Source organism: Saccopteryx leptura, chromosome 6 (genome assembly GCF_036850995.1).
Source record: "Saccopteryx leptura isolate mSacLep1 chromosome 6, mSacLep1_pri_phased_curated, whole genome shotgun sequence".
Taxonomy (NCBI): domain Eukaryota; kingdom Metazoa; phylum Chordata; class Mammalia; order Chiroptera; family Emballonuridae; genus Saccopteryx; species Saccopteryx leptura.
The window spans coordinates 126,168,955-126,184,230 of record NC_089508.1 but is presented as its reverse complement, the minus strand read 5'-3'; the positions used below and the strand labels follow the sequence as shown (position 1 = coordinate 126,184,230).

At 41.2% G+C, this 15,276-nt stretch overlaps 1 non-coding gene across 1 annotated transcript; it reads left to right on the top strand.

Annotated features, from left to right (window-relative positions):
- Positions 1 to 3,939: 3,939 nt before the first annotated feature.
- LOC136377809 (U6 spliceosomal RNA) lies at positions 3,940 to 4,051 on the top strand. The gene has a single exon (XR_010746438.1). It is a non-coding gene; the product is annotated as a U6 spliceosomal RNA (small nuclear RNA).
- The last annotated feature ends 11,225 nt before the right edge of the window (positions 4,052 to 15,276 follow it).

Below are 15,276 nucleotides of genomic sequence, written 5' to 3'. Positions count from 1 at the left end.
GTCGCCACAAAGTAGAGTATTTCAGGCAAGCATTTATTTCATCCACTGGTATCAAAGAATTACAGGTAATGTTTGCCTGAAATCTACTGCAAGCAATATTAATGCATTCCCAAATGGTCTGATGTTTCCACGCAAATCTTGCAATGATTGATCAAGAGCCTCTAGCGATTTTTTGTGCACCATTGTGCATTCATCCCAAATAATAAGTTTGCATTTCTGCAATACTTTTCCCATGCTGGATGCTTTGGAAATGTTGCACGTGGGAGTTTCAATGAATTGCTTGTTCAATGGCAATTTCAAGGCGGAATAGGCAGTTCTTCTACCTGGTAGCAATGTCGCAGCTATTCAAGACAATGCAAAAGCTAAGGCTATGTCATTTTGGGATCGAATTGCTGCCAGAATCAATCTAATTAGGAATGTTTACCAGTTCCTCCTGGCGCATCTAAGAAGATTTCTCCAACCCTGTTATTGACAGTTTGCATTATTTGATCGTAAATGCCTTTTTGCTCAAGCGTTAGCTTAGGAATATTTGATTGCACATATGACAAAAGATCACGTGTTGTAATTTTGTTCACGATGCAATTCTACATCGAACGAAGCAGCAGATCAATTCGGTGATGACAGTCCCAGTTGATTGAGAACTTTGCGATTTCTAAGCACAAATCTTCAATCATTATTAATGCTTCATTGTAGATTTCTGCTGTGAAATCCATGTTCATATTTGAATTTTCCTTGCATATTCGAAGGAAAATATCTTCAGCCATGTGCGATTTATATTTCTCCCATAACATTGAAATGGAATCATAAAATATTTAGTATGGTGTGTTGCTTTTACGTCCAACAGATATAGCACTGTTTTTCAAAAAAAGCATGTTTTTGCCTGTCACAGGTGTGACATCTATATAATAGTAGGTATATAAAAACATAAAAACACATGTATTCGAATGCAACATTGTATCAAAATTTCAAAGCAATCAGTGAAGAACTTTTGAAGATTTAAGATTTTGAACAAATGAACATCTACATTTTTATTTATATAGAGTTTTACCATGGCACCTTTTCTATATTTAGATATGTTTAGGTGCACAAACACCATTGTGTTACAGTTGCATACAGTATTCAGTAGAGTAACCTGCTGTGTAGGCTAATAGCCTGGCAGCAATATGCCATATTAGCGATTTTCAACTGGTGTGCCACAATAACTTTTTTTAAGATTTTATTTATTCATTTTAGAGAGAAGAGAGAGAGAGAAGGGATGAGGAACAAGAAGTAACAACTCACATATGTGCCTTAACCAGGCACGCCCAGGATTTTGAACTTGGCAACTTCAGGGATTCAGGTCGATGCTTTATCCACTGTGCCACCACAGGTCAGGCCAACACAAGAATTTTTAAACATACAATACCTATTTAGGCAGGGGCACTGACCTCTTTTCCCTTAGGTTGTCAAATGAAAGGAAGAAAAAATGACAACAGCCAATACAATAGCCATCTGGTGTAAATGAATCAAAATTATACCTAAATTTTTGTCGTTTGCAAAAATATTTTTTTTGTGTGTGTGCCACAGAATTTTAGTAGTTCATGTGTGCCATAAGATGAAAAAGGTTGAAAATCCCTGGGCTATACTTGACCTCAGGTGTGTAGTAAGCTGTACTATCTAGGTTTGTGTAAGTACATGCTATGATGTTCACAGAAGGACAAGTTCGCCTAATGATGCATTTCTTAGAACTATCACCATTATTTATTTATTTATTTATTTATTTATTTATTTGTTTAAACGTGTTTTTTTTTTTTTTTTTTGTTCATTTTAGAGAGGAGAGAGAGAGAGGGAGAGAGAAACAGAGAGAGAGAGAGGAGAGAGAGACGGGGGGAGGAGCTGGAAGCATCAACTCCCATGTGTGCCTTGACCAGGCAAGCCCAGGGTTTCGAACCGGCGACCTTAGCATTTCCAGGTCAATGCTTTTACCCACTGCGCCACCACAGGTCAGGCCGACCATTATTTATTTATTATTATTTTTTTTTACAGAGGTAAAGATAGACAGGGACAGACAGACAGGAATGGAGAGAGATGAGAAGCATCAATCATCAGTTTCTCGTTGCGCGTTGCGACTTCTTAGTTGTTCATTGATTGCTTTCTCACATGTGCCTTGACCGTGGGCCTTCAGCAGACCGAGTAACCCCCTGCTGGAGCCAGCGACCATGGGTCCAAGCTGGTGAGCTCTTTGCTCAAGCCAGATGAGCCCGCGCTCAAGCTGGCGACCTCGGGGTCTCGAACCTGGGTCCTTCCGTATCCCAGTCCGACGCTCTATCCACTGCGCCACCACCTGGTCAGGCACTATCACCATTATTAAGGGGTACATAACTTTCATTTCTCCCTCTGGGAGTCCCCAGCCCCCAAACACAAGTCCCAGAGCAGAGAACATTCTCATCTTACATAAAAAACTTTTCTTATTTCTTCCATTCCTGTTTATGCCAGAGTTTGTAAACCCACTTTATTTTTTTTAAAACTACATTCTGTGGATAATCTATTTTTTTTAATTTCTTTTATTAATTCATTTTTTTTAGAGAGAGAGAGAAGAAAGGGAGGAGCAGGAAGCATCAACTCCCATATGTGCCTTGACCAGGAAACCCAGGGTTTTGAACCAGCGACCTCAGCATTCCAGGTTGATGCTTTATCCACTGTGCCACCGCAGGTCAGGCCCACTTTATTTTTTTAGGCCTATAACTTTTTATTTTTCTTAAGAGACAGACTGACAGGGAGAGAGATGAGAAACATTAACTCATAGTCACAGCACTTTTAGTTGTTCATTGATTGCTTCTCATATGTGCCTTGACGAGGGTGGTCAAGCCAAGCCAGTGACCCCTTGCTTAAGCCAACGACCATGAGATCATGTTGATGATCCTGTACACAAGCCAGCTACCTTGCTCTCAAGCTGGCGAACCCATGCTCAAGCTGGCAACTTCATGGTTTTGAACCTAGTACCTCAGCATCCCAGGTTGACACTCGATCCACTGTGCCACCACAGGTCAGGCAGACCTATAACTTCTTTAGTGAAAGGTTTACCTTTTCTTTAAACAAGCCCTGTCCATAGTTTCTGTGCTTCTAGGTTAACACACCTTTGATATGTCTCTTTTCAGAAGAGAGCACATAATCTTCACTATCCTGCAATCCAATCCCCGCCTTGCCTTCTCCCACATTTATGTCATCTTCCTTACTTCCCTCCCTAATTCCAAATGCGTAAAGGAAGCTGCAAACTGTCGTTCTGAGAATTTCTTAGTCTGCTGAGATCTTGCTTCCAGTTTATTCTCTGTTTGGCTCAAATAATTTTTATAAACATTTTCTACAGGTTTGGACGTTCTTACATGGACAAAAGCCAGGTTTCCAAGGGGGGCTTAAAGGAGGACATGGGGGTGGGGGATGAGGGAGTTATATTTGGTGGGACACTTGAATTTATGTAAACACAATAAATTAAAATTAATTAAAAAAAAAAAAAGTTTCACAGGAAAGCAAGAAATCCAGCCTCAGGATAAGTAAAGATATAATAATGGGCCTCCATTCCTCCAAGGCAGTAAAATAGATCCGAAAACTCTAGATAGAAATCTATTACCTTTTTGCCAGCCTCCACTTCCCAGCATACTTCAGCCATTTTCATTACCTATCTGCCTCTGGTGTGATGAATTAAATGCTCGGTCTTTTCACTGGATGATCATGAATATGGGCAGGCTGTAGCATCAAACATGAGTTCTGGATTTGATGACTACACGACGTGAGCCAGTAATTGTTTGAGCATCATTTATTCCAACAACTCTGTGATGGACTAAACATAACAGGATCCCTGTATCTGGAGGACCAACCTTGGGAGAGTATCGAAGGAGTCAGACATTAAATAATAATATAAGAAAAATTGATAAATAGTTCACTAAATAAGAAATACAAATAGTGCTCGCTTCAGCAGCACATATACTAAAAAAAAATTAGAATGATACAGAGAAGATTAGCATGGCCTCTGCGCAAGGATGACACGCAAATTCGTGAAGCGTTCCATAAAAAAAAAAAGAAATACAAATGGTTGTGGAACATATAAAAATATAACTTTTCAAGAAAGAAAACATGCCAATTAAAGTTTCTAAGAGATACTTCCCACCTCATACACTGACAACAAAAAATTTCGCTGGCATAGTTGTGGGGAAACATGCATTCTTCATCTGTGGCTACTGAGAATGCAAGTTGGTACAACCTCCATCGAGTGCAGATTGGCAATAACTACTGAAATTAAAAACACACATAACCTTTAACCCAATTAGTTCAATTCTAGGAATTTATTCTACAGGTATAAATGTGGGAAACGACTTTACATACAAAGTTATTCAGTGCAGCATTGTTTGTAATAACCAAAGCCTACTAACAACCTAAATGGCCAATAATTGAGGTTAAATTATCATAAGCCCATACTATATTGTTCATGAAAAAGAGACAACTATTTACATATTGATATGGAATTGTCAAGATATATTATTAACAGATAAAAACAAAATACTGAAAAATGTATGTAGTATCTGTGTTAATAAAAGAGGAGAAGGCAAAAAAATAGAAATATTATATACATAATTGCTTGTATACTTAGAAAATATCTCTGGAGCCCTGGCTGGGTAGCTCTGTTGGTTAGAGCATCATCCTGCTATACCAGGGTGTGGGTTTGATCCACAGTCAGGGCACAGAGAAGAATCAACCCAAGAATGCATAAATAAGTGGAACAACAAAATCGATATTTCTCTCTCTCCCACTTCCTCTGAAATCAATAAATTAAAAAAAAATCTCTGGAAGGACATTCAAAGCCAAAAGTAGTTAGTTGTAAGGAGAACTGGGTAGTAGAGGGACAAGGAAGGGAAGAGACTTGTATACGTAGTGTGCAATTTGAATTTTGTACTCTATAGGTGCGTTACCTATTCCAATAATAAAAAAATAAAAACAACTATATAGTTAGAATTGCAGTAAATGCTAATAAGGAGAAATACAGAGTACTAAGAGCAAATAACAGGGAGAGTCAATCTGGACTTGTTTGGTCAAGAAGACTTCCCTGGATAAGAGATGCTCAAAATAATAAATACCTAAAGGAGAAAGCATTAGCTTGGGGAATAGGGATGAGAAAGTGAGCAGGCTCGTGGAGAATTCTAAGGCAAGGATCCTTCCCCAAAATGGGAAAAGTGTGGCCAGTTTGCAGCACAGAGAGACAGGTGTAGCTGGAAAGAGGTATGGAGAAATATTGGTTGTGAATGGTGGAGAGCTAGGGGAGACTAATGGTGCAGATCCATAGAGGCCAGGTGAGCAACTTTATTCTAAAGACACTGAGAAGGGGCTGGAGAGTTTTGAGCAAGGAAGAACGTGGTCAGAGAATGAACATTTCAAGAGTCTGGTTTAGATAATAAAGTAGAGAATGAACTGAGAAGGGCACAAGAATTGATCATGAAGAAGACTAAAGGATACTGCTGAGAGGAAGGAGTTCACATGGCCTAGAATGATGGGAAAAGAAGTGAATGGAATTTTCAAGACATTTAGGAGATGAAACACACCTCCTATGGTGAAAACTGGATATTGGGGAACAGGGGAAAGGGAGACAGTTGTCACAAAAAGATGACTAGATTTCTAGCTTTAAAAACAATTGGATGAATAGTCCAATAAGTTACTGAGATGGGAGCCTTCTTCCCTTAGGGAAGAAGGTGTTGGTAGAAAATATGGGCACGCTTCCCTCTATGTTAAATCTCCCTGAAAGAAGTCCTGTGAAGAGTGGTTGACACTGTGTATGCCTGTGTTACTGAATAGAAGCTATTGTTATCATAGGTTTTTTTGTTTGTTTGTTTTTAAAGGCTTAGTTCTTTTTTGTTTTGTTTTTTCAATTTTTTTATTCATTTTAGAGGAGAGGGAGAGACAGAGAGAGAGAGAGGAGAGACAGAGAGAGAAGGAGGGAGGAGCTGGAAGCATCAACTCCCATATGTGCCTTGACCAGGCAAGCCCAGGGTTTCGAACCGGCGACCTCAGCATTTCCAGGTCGACACTTTATCCACTGCGCCACCACAGGTCAGGCTGTTATCATAGGTTTTTAAATCTCTCCTTTGACCCCAGATTTTAAGAGAAAGATTTTAGAGCACTCTCTGTACAAGGGCGTTTTTTTGTAAGAAAGCATGTTGACTTCTCAAATCGCAATAACCAAACAATGTGCTTTAATTGTTTAGGTAATTAGAAAAATTTCCTCAAAAGAACACATGACATCATCACAGGAAAACCCTAAAATCACATAGACAGTGTTTCCTGTGTGACACAGTTTTCATTTCCCTTAGAAACCTCCCGGGAAGTAAACTTGCTGCTTCTCTGGATTGTTCACACTGGATCAAGTTACACAGCTGGGTAAGGCATTCCAAAGAAAACAGCATTTATTCCTCCCCCTTGCCCCCACCATGGTAGGAGCTGGGAAGGCAGGGGAGGAATTAGGCATTAGTAACTTTTTATGCCCTAAATATACACATAAAGAAGTTACACTTGAGTTTCTACATTTAAAGTATTTTAATATGTATCTCCTACTCTCATTAGGGTCTACTACAGCCAGTTCTGTTCTGATTAACCTGCCAGGTAACTCTAGCACTTTATTATGCCTCTTTGCAGTATCCAGCACCTCTCCCTGTCCATCCGAAACCAGCACCCATCAACTCCTGAGAGCCTCGCTGACACCTTGGGAAACATTTTAAAAATAATATGAAGCTCTAGGGGCCTTTTTTTCTTTATTGATTTTTTAGAGAGAGGAGAGAGAAAAAGAAAGAGGGGTGAGAAAGCAGGAAGCATCAGTTCATATTAGTTGCTTCTCATATGTGCCTTGACTGGGCAAGTCCAGGGTTTCCAACTGGCGACCTCAGCATTCCAGGTTGACGCTTTATCTACTGCGCCACCACTAGTTAGGCATGTCCATTCTTGATACTAGAGATATAGTCAACAGAGAATGTGGGTAAAGGTATATCTACTGCTTTCTGAGAAGAAACACTGCAAACAACCCAAATGTCCATCACCAGGGACTGTTTAAATAAACCTAAGTACATCCATACTAAGACATCTTTTGTGGCCTTTAAAAAAGACTTTTCATGGGCCCTGGCTGGTTGGCTGTGGTAGAGTGTCGACCTGGCGTGTGGAAGTCCCGGGTTCAACTCCCGGTCAGGGTACACAGGAGAAGCACCCATCTGCTTCTCCCCCCTTCCTCCTCTACTTTCTCTCTCTCTTTCCCTCCCACAGCCAAGTCTCCATTGGAGCAAAGTTGGCCTGGGCACTGAGGATGGTTCCATGGCCTCTGCCTCAGGTGCCAGAATGGCTCCAGTTGCAACGGAGCAATGCCCCAGATGGGCAAAGCATTGCCCCCTAGTGGGTTTGCCAGTTGGATCCCAGTAGGGTGCATGTGGGATTCTTTGTTGTGGCACCTCAGTTGTTCATTGATTGCTTTCTCATACATTCCGTGACTGGGGGCTACAGCAGAGTGAGTGACCCCTTGCTCAAGCCAGTGACCTTTAGCCTCAAGCCAAAAACCACAGGGTCATGTCTATGATCCCACACTCAAGCTGGTGAGCCCATGCTCAAGCCGGATGAGCCAGTGGGGTTTTAAACGTGGGTCCTCTTCTTCCCAGTCTGATGCTCTATCTACTGCGCCACCGCCTGGTCAGGCAAAATAAAAAACATTGGCCCTGGCCGGTTGGCTCAGTGGTAGAGCGTTGGCCTGGCATGCAGGAGTCCCAGGTTCGATTCCCGGCCAGGGCACACAGGAGAAGCGCCCAACTGCTTCTCCACCCCTCCCCTTCTCCTTCCTCTCTCTCTCTCTTCCCCTCCTGCAGCCAAGGCTCCATTGGAGCAAAGTTGGCCCGGGTGCTGAGGATGGCTCTGTGGCCTCTGCCTCAGGCGCTAGAATGGCTCTGGTTGCAACAGAGTGACGCCCCAGATGGGTAAAGCATCGCCCCCTGGTGGGCATGCCGGGTGGATCCCAGTCGGGCGCATGCAGGAGTCTGACTGCCTCCTCGTTTCCAACTTCAGAAAAATACAAAAAAAAATTAAATAAATAAATAAATAAATAAAAACATTTTTGACTCATTAGAAAGTTGTGAATAGCCCTGGTAAGACAGCTCAGCTGGCTAGTGCATCATTTTAAAACAGATGTTGCCAGTTTGATCCCCAGTCAGGGCACATATAGAAACAGATCCATGTTCCCGTCTCTCTCCCCCTTCCTCTATCTCTAAAATCAATAAATAAACTTAAAAAAAAGCTGAGGACATAAAGAAACCTAAATGAACCAATCTTCAGACGTGCACAAGTAGTCCTTCATGATAGAAGAAACCCTAACTGCTCAGTTCTAGCTGAGCAGGGTAACAGAGTACAGTCTAGAAATAACTATAAACACATATGGTCAACTGATTTTCAACCAAGATGCTAATCAACTTAATGGGTGAAGGAAACTTTTTTTAAACAAATGTTGCTGGAACAACTGTATATTCATAGTCAAATAAACCTTATTGTGTACACAAAAATTAATTTGAGATGGATCATATATCTAAATGTAAAACTCCAAACCATAGATGTGAACCCTAAAAGCACTGAGATAAATCACAGACCATCTATGATCCATCTTAGCCATAAAATCTTTTTATTTTTATTTTATTTATTCATTTTAGAGAGGAGAGAGAGAGAGAGACAGACAGACAGACACAGGAGGGAGGAGCTGGAAGCATCAACTCCCATATGTGCCTTGACCAGGCAAGCCCAGGGTTTCGAACTGGCAACCTCAGCATTTCCAGGTTGATGCTTTATCCACTGCGCCACCACAGGTCAGGCAACCATAAAAATCTCAAACCACAAAATTTCTAGAAGGAAATATGTTCTTTGTGACTTTGGGGTCATAAAACCATTAAAAAAAAAATTGTTAAGGTAGAGTTTGCCAAAATAAAAATTACTGCTTGTCAAAAGATCTCAATTAAAAAGTAAATATAGTCTAAAAAAATAACCACATATATATTTGTCAAAGGACTTATATCCAGAATTCACAGAATAACCACAATAAAAAAAAAGACAATCCAAATTTAATATGGGAAAACTTAAAAGGAAGATATACAAATGTAAAAAGTAAGCAAGCGGAAGTGCTCAACATCATCGATCATCAGAGCAATGTGATGTAAATTCAAATCAGTTATTTCATACCCACAGAAATGATTGATATAGCCCTGGCCGGGTAGCTCAGTTGGTTAGAGCACAGGTTGTGGGTTTCATCCCTAGTCAGGGCACATATAAGAAATCACCCAGTGAGTGCATAAATAAGTGGAGCAACAATGACTAACATAAAAGGCACTGAAAAAGTAAATGTTGATGATCTACTGAGGGAACTTTCTGGATTAATGGTAATGTTCTATATTTTCTCTGGGGTGGTGACAAGGTGTATACAATGATCAAATATCCAACTGAACATTTATGATGTGTGCATTTCACAATATATGTATTCATTTCTATATATCAACTTAAATAAAGATGACTGGAGGATTTCTATTTCAGAAGTATCTTTCCCCGACCCTTTTCTAATCTGATCTCAGTGTGATCTTGGGGCTCTAATTGTTCAAGGCTAGGACCTCAGTTATGAAATTTATCTTAAAAAGTGCATAATCCAGTGTCCCATTGAAACAGCACTTAGAAATCTGAGAAGCAATTTTATTTCCATTGGTTAGTGAACAACACCTTTTGCCCACTGACCTGTTTTAACGTTGGATTTGACACGAATAGATTGAACAATACTTAACCTTTCTATTGCAAGGTAGGCAAAATAATAGAGTAAAAATTAATTCTTTGAAGGCATAGAGAATACTATGGCTCTTCCTTTAACCCATTCTGATATTTGCTCCAAATCACCCACGAGATTTTTGGATACACAAATAATTTCCTATTCAAAGCAGAACAGAAGCCTTTTCCAAAGCAGGTGATCACTCAGGTCATACCTCCTCCTTTGTTAGGTAACACTTTAGTGTTTGCCTTAGGTGCATAGAAATAAACAAGTCAGGATCATATGGTAGGAATTAATTAACAAGTAAACAGCTTTGTTCAGAGCAGGAAGACCAGCAATTAGGTTATACAAGACTTGAGAGCGGGTGCCAGGACTTAACATTACAGCACTCCATCAGAATGTCAAGTGTGTAAGCGGGCCGACAGGAGGTGCTCCATTAGTGTAAGAATTATTAGTGTTATCATTTTATGGTGTACTCCCTCTGAGAAAATGATGGGAACTGCAGAGGTGAGTACACATACGCAGTCTCTCTGAAAGAGGAAGCTGGGAAATTCAGTAAATACTGGTAGTTTTGGATAGGGTCAGAAAACTTGGGACAAAGTACTTTTTGTTCACTCCCCAGGAATCACAAGTGTGACCAACTGATTCCAGAAAGCCAGATCCTCCCTGCACAAGCCCCAGATCCTCAATTCTAAAAAACAGTCCTTGCCTGACCTGTGGTGGCGCAGTGGATAAAGCGTCGACCTGAAAATGCTGAGGCCGCCAGTTCAAAACCCTGGGCTTGCCTGGTCAAGGCACATATGGGAGTTGAAACTTCCAGCTCCTCCCCCTGTTCTCTCTCTCTCTCTCTCTCTAATAAAAAAAAAATCAATAAATAAATTCTAAAAAAAAACCCAAAACAGTCCTTGAATGTGCACTGAAGGGCTCCTAGGACACTGCTGTTGTTATGCATACAGAAACCAATGTTAGCCATCAAGAGATGTAAAATCTATACAAGCAAGTTCTCAGAATCTTCTGGAGAACTGTCTACTACCGAGAACTGGTTTTATATTTCTGTGATCACCTTCCAAATTCCCATCCTGACTACTACATGGCAAAAGGCAGGTAGCTGGTAAGGTCAACACCAAACTTTTACATAGGCATAGTCAGTGACAAGAAACATGCAGGTGCCAAATAAGACACCATGTCAGGAACTGTTACTTTGTGCATAATAGGTAGCCAAGTCATTAGCTCAAAGTATGTAGGATTGGCCCTCTGAAAAGGGTTTGGAATTCTGTGGACTTGCTTCTTAACTCTCATTAAAATGCTAGAGTGGCTCTCCATGTGAGGGGGAAAAGGCATAGGTTGGGTCCTTAGTACAGTATCTCAGGTTAACAAGAGACATGTTTTGAACAGACACCAGCCACAAATAAAAATTGGTTATTGAGTCTCCAAGGCAATCTAAGGCTGCAACTCCCCATAACCAGTCTATGTTAGCAGGTGCTGTTGGAAAGGCTGTTTGAAAATCAGCAGCTACAGCATCATGAAAATACAGCATTATCAAACATGCCTCCAGCTCTGCCGTTAACTGGCTCAGTAACCTTGGGGAATCCATCACTCTCCACACAGAGCTGATGTTAAGAGCTTCAGGAAAACCAACAGACCCTTTTCTCACTGCTGTACCTCCAGTGTCTAGAGCAGTGCCTGACACCATGGGTGTTGACAGAATCTGAATCTTCATTCCACCACTTACAAAAGGATGACCTCAGGGAGTTTACTCACCATCTTTGACCTTCTATATTCCTATTTTTGAAATGAAGATGGTAACTACCTCATAGGATTGTGAGTTTTAAAAAGACGGACAGGGTGCATTTAGTAAAACTAAGTTTGTGCTTAATTATCTATTACATAGCATTCCTTACATTTCATCTCAGACCATTTGGTTTTGTCAAAAGCAACTTTTGTGAGGACTAGCCCAGAAACCATGATCTCCAAGATCTGCCTCCCAACCCACAGGACTAAGGCCCCAAGAGCCACATTTCTGCCAATAAGCTGGTCCCATGGCTGTTTGGTTCTGTCTACAGGTATAGGAACTGTTAACATGCAATACTTGGAATTATGGTAAAGATACAGGAGAAAGCTGTTAGAATGATATGGCTTTCTACTCCCTGCATCCAATCTCATCCTGCCTTTGGGAGTCCATGAGATAGCTCTGTATCCTTATTTTTTGCCCATTAGTACCAGTATGCTTATTATTTATAACTAGGCTATGTTTTCCCATCTTCTTTGATCCTCCCAATGTTCCTCTCAAACAGACAATATAGCATGAGCGCACGAACACAGGGAATCAGGCAAGCATGACCCTGACTTGCATCCTCTGTAACTTTTCAGTGAGTTAATAGCCCACGAGCCTGCTAATTTATAGAACAGGAGAGCAGTGCCTACTTTGTTTTAGGGCTCTTAGAAGACACAAATACTATTAGTAAGACATCTAACAAGGAGCACTCAACACATCACAGCTCCTATTTCTATGCCCTTTTTATGGAAGGGCAAACTATGGCTGAGAAAAACTGATGACCTTTCTGGCTATACCACACTGGGGCTGAACCCAGGAAAATCCAGGGTCTTAACACACAAGACCATCTAAAGAATAAAAGTAACAGTGAGAAGCTTGTGACTCTTAAGTGCTCTGAATTTAACTCTGAGGGATTAAGTGAGGTTGTGCACTGAATGGACACAAATACTTGACAGCTTTGCTCATCACCATTCAACTTCCTTGGCTCAGACTGTACTCCTCTACTTTCCCAGACAGGTTTCTCTCCCTCCAACAGAAAATATACTGACACTTGATGTGAGCATTCTACTCTGCTTGTTCTTTTTTTGTGCATTTCTCTCCAAGGTGGACCACATACCAGAAAAATGACAAGGTGGGCATTTCACACTCAACCCCTAGGAGAGAGACACCATAGGTCCTATAGAATGGGCCCTTTCCTGAGCTTGTGAATTTGCCAGTCTCATTGCCCCACGTGTCCTAGAGTGTGCACCTACACCTTTTGAAACTAGATTACTGCCTTGACCAATGGCCTCAACTGTTGTCTGCAAGTCTCAAAAAATACTGTAAAATCACCAGGGATGGGGGTGGGGATAGGGCTTTAAAAAATTAATTCCCAATACACATCCAAAAGCAATTTAAGTCATTATCTCTATGGGGCAAGACTCAGGCATTAGTTTTGGTTTTGGTCTCTGGAAGCTTCTCAGTGACTCCACTGTGTGTCAGATGGACGGCAGCATAAAGTTGTGAGTCAATACTAACACAAGTTGAAAAATGGTATGGCCTAACTGCAGTTTTTCTTCAACCCACATTTAAGACTATTGTAAATCAATTGCCAACATTTCTTTTTTATTTTTTTTTTATTTTTTATTTATTCATTTTAGAGAGGAGAGAGAGAGAGAGAAGGGGGGAGGAGCTGGAAGCATCAACTCCCATATGTGCCTTGACCAGGCAAGCCCAGGGTTTCAAACTGGCGACCTCAGCATTCCAGGTCGACGCTTTATCCACTGCGCCACCACAGGTCAGGCATCCAACATTTCAAAATAGAATTCACAAAAAGTTTATTTTTAACAGGCTCTTCTCACAGCCCACTTGGCCAAGGGTATTCTATTAAAATATTTACCTGACTCTTGCAGACATCTGAGTTTGAGACTCCTGAATTCTTGTAGTAGTAAACAAAGCTGTGCTTTTGGCATTGTTAAAGTTGCTACATATCAATGTGATTGATCTGTATATTAATTGGCCCTTAAAATGGACCTAAAATGCCTGGTTTTTTTAAATATTTTTAATTTTTTTATTTATTTATTTTTAGAGAGGAGAGAGAGAGGGAGAGAGAGGAGAGACAGAGAGAGAAGGGGGAGGAGCTAGAAGCATCAACTCCCATATGTGCATTGACCAGGCAAGCCCAGGGTTTCGAACCAATGACCTCAGCATTTTCAGGTCAACGCTTTATCCACTGCGCCACCACAGGTCAGGCTAAAATGCTGCTGACTACAGAAAGATCAATAGTTGCCTTGAATACTGGATTAAATTCTGCAAAGGCCTGGCCTGTGGTGGCGCAGTGCATAAAAAGCACTGACCTGGTATGCTGAAGTCGTCAGTTCGAAACCCTGGGCTTGCCTAGTCATATGGAAGTTGATGCTTCCTGCTACTCTCCCCCTTATCTCTCTCTCTCTCTCCTACTATGAATAAAGTCTTTAAAAATTTTCTTTTAGGCCCTGGCCAGTTGGCTCAGTGGTAGAGCATCAGCCTGGAATGCAGGAGTCCTAGGTTTGATTCCCGGCCAGGGCACACAGGAGAAGCGCCCATCTGCTTCTCCACCCCTCCCCCTCTTCTTCTTCTCTGTCTCTCTCTTCCCCTTCCGCAGCCAAGGCTCCATTGGAGCAAAGTTGGCCGGGGCACTGAGGATGGCTCCATGGCCTCTGCCTCAGGTGCTAGAATGGCTCTGGTTGCAACAGAGCAACACCCCGGATGGGCAGAGCATCACCCCCTGGTGGGCATGCCGGGTGGATCCCGGTCGGCACATGAGGGAGTCTGTATGACTGCCTTCCTGTTTCCAACTTCAGAAAGAAAAAAAAAAGGCAAAACTCAGTCATCTTACTGTTTACTCCTACCACAGGCACAATTTGATTATTCCCAGTTGAGTACGTCCAAGTTTGCTATTTCATCTTGGGTAATTAAGTGGAGAAGCAAATTCCTAAAATAAACCAAAAACATACCTTCATCCCCAAAGAAACCTGAAAAAAATCTGAAGGGCCCACACTTTTTCTTGTTTCTGAAGACACCAGGACTTCCCCAAATGCCTATTCAAAATTCTTTACATTGGTACTTCATTTGAACAAATGCGGCCCTAGGCCAACAAATGCAAATTACTTGGCCCGTTTATCAAATCAAATGATGGTGAACCATTTACTCTCAACTATTATATATGAGAGTCTTCTCATGAGAACTGTCCCAATCAGCAAGACAGGAAGGGCTATTTATCTATGCTACGCATGCCTGGTTTCTTCTGATTAAGCAAAACAGAGCCACATTAATTGCAAACTCTGCAACAAAGACCAGAGGTAAATTTATAGCATTCCTCTAAGAGTGGCAACTTTGATGTGTTTTAATAATACACCACCCCAGGTGAGAACCACCTTTCCTGGCCCTGAAGGCTAGGTCATTCTGAAACCAGATTAATAGATACACAGAGGTAGCAGTACACAGTTGATTGAGTCCCAGATAGAAGAAATTGTGAAATCTCGGGCAAGTTACTTAATCTCATGGAGCCTTACTTTCTTTTGAAGAGCAATTCCAACCTCACTTGCTTTATATGGTAATATAAGTTAAAGTGCTTCAAAGATATAAGTGATAAATGAACTCTCACAATTATAGATCCAAAAAAGACCAAAATAAATTGTCCTAGAATCTGAACTTGGCTAAAATACCAATGGCAAAGATCTCCAATCTGGGA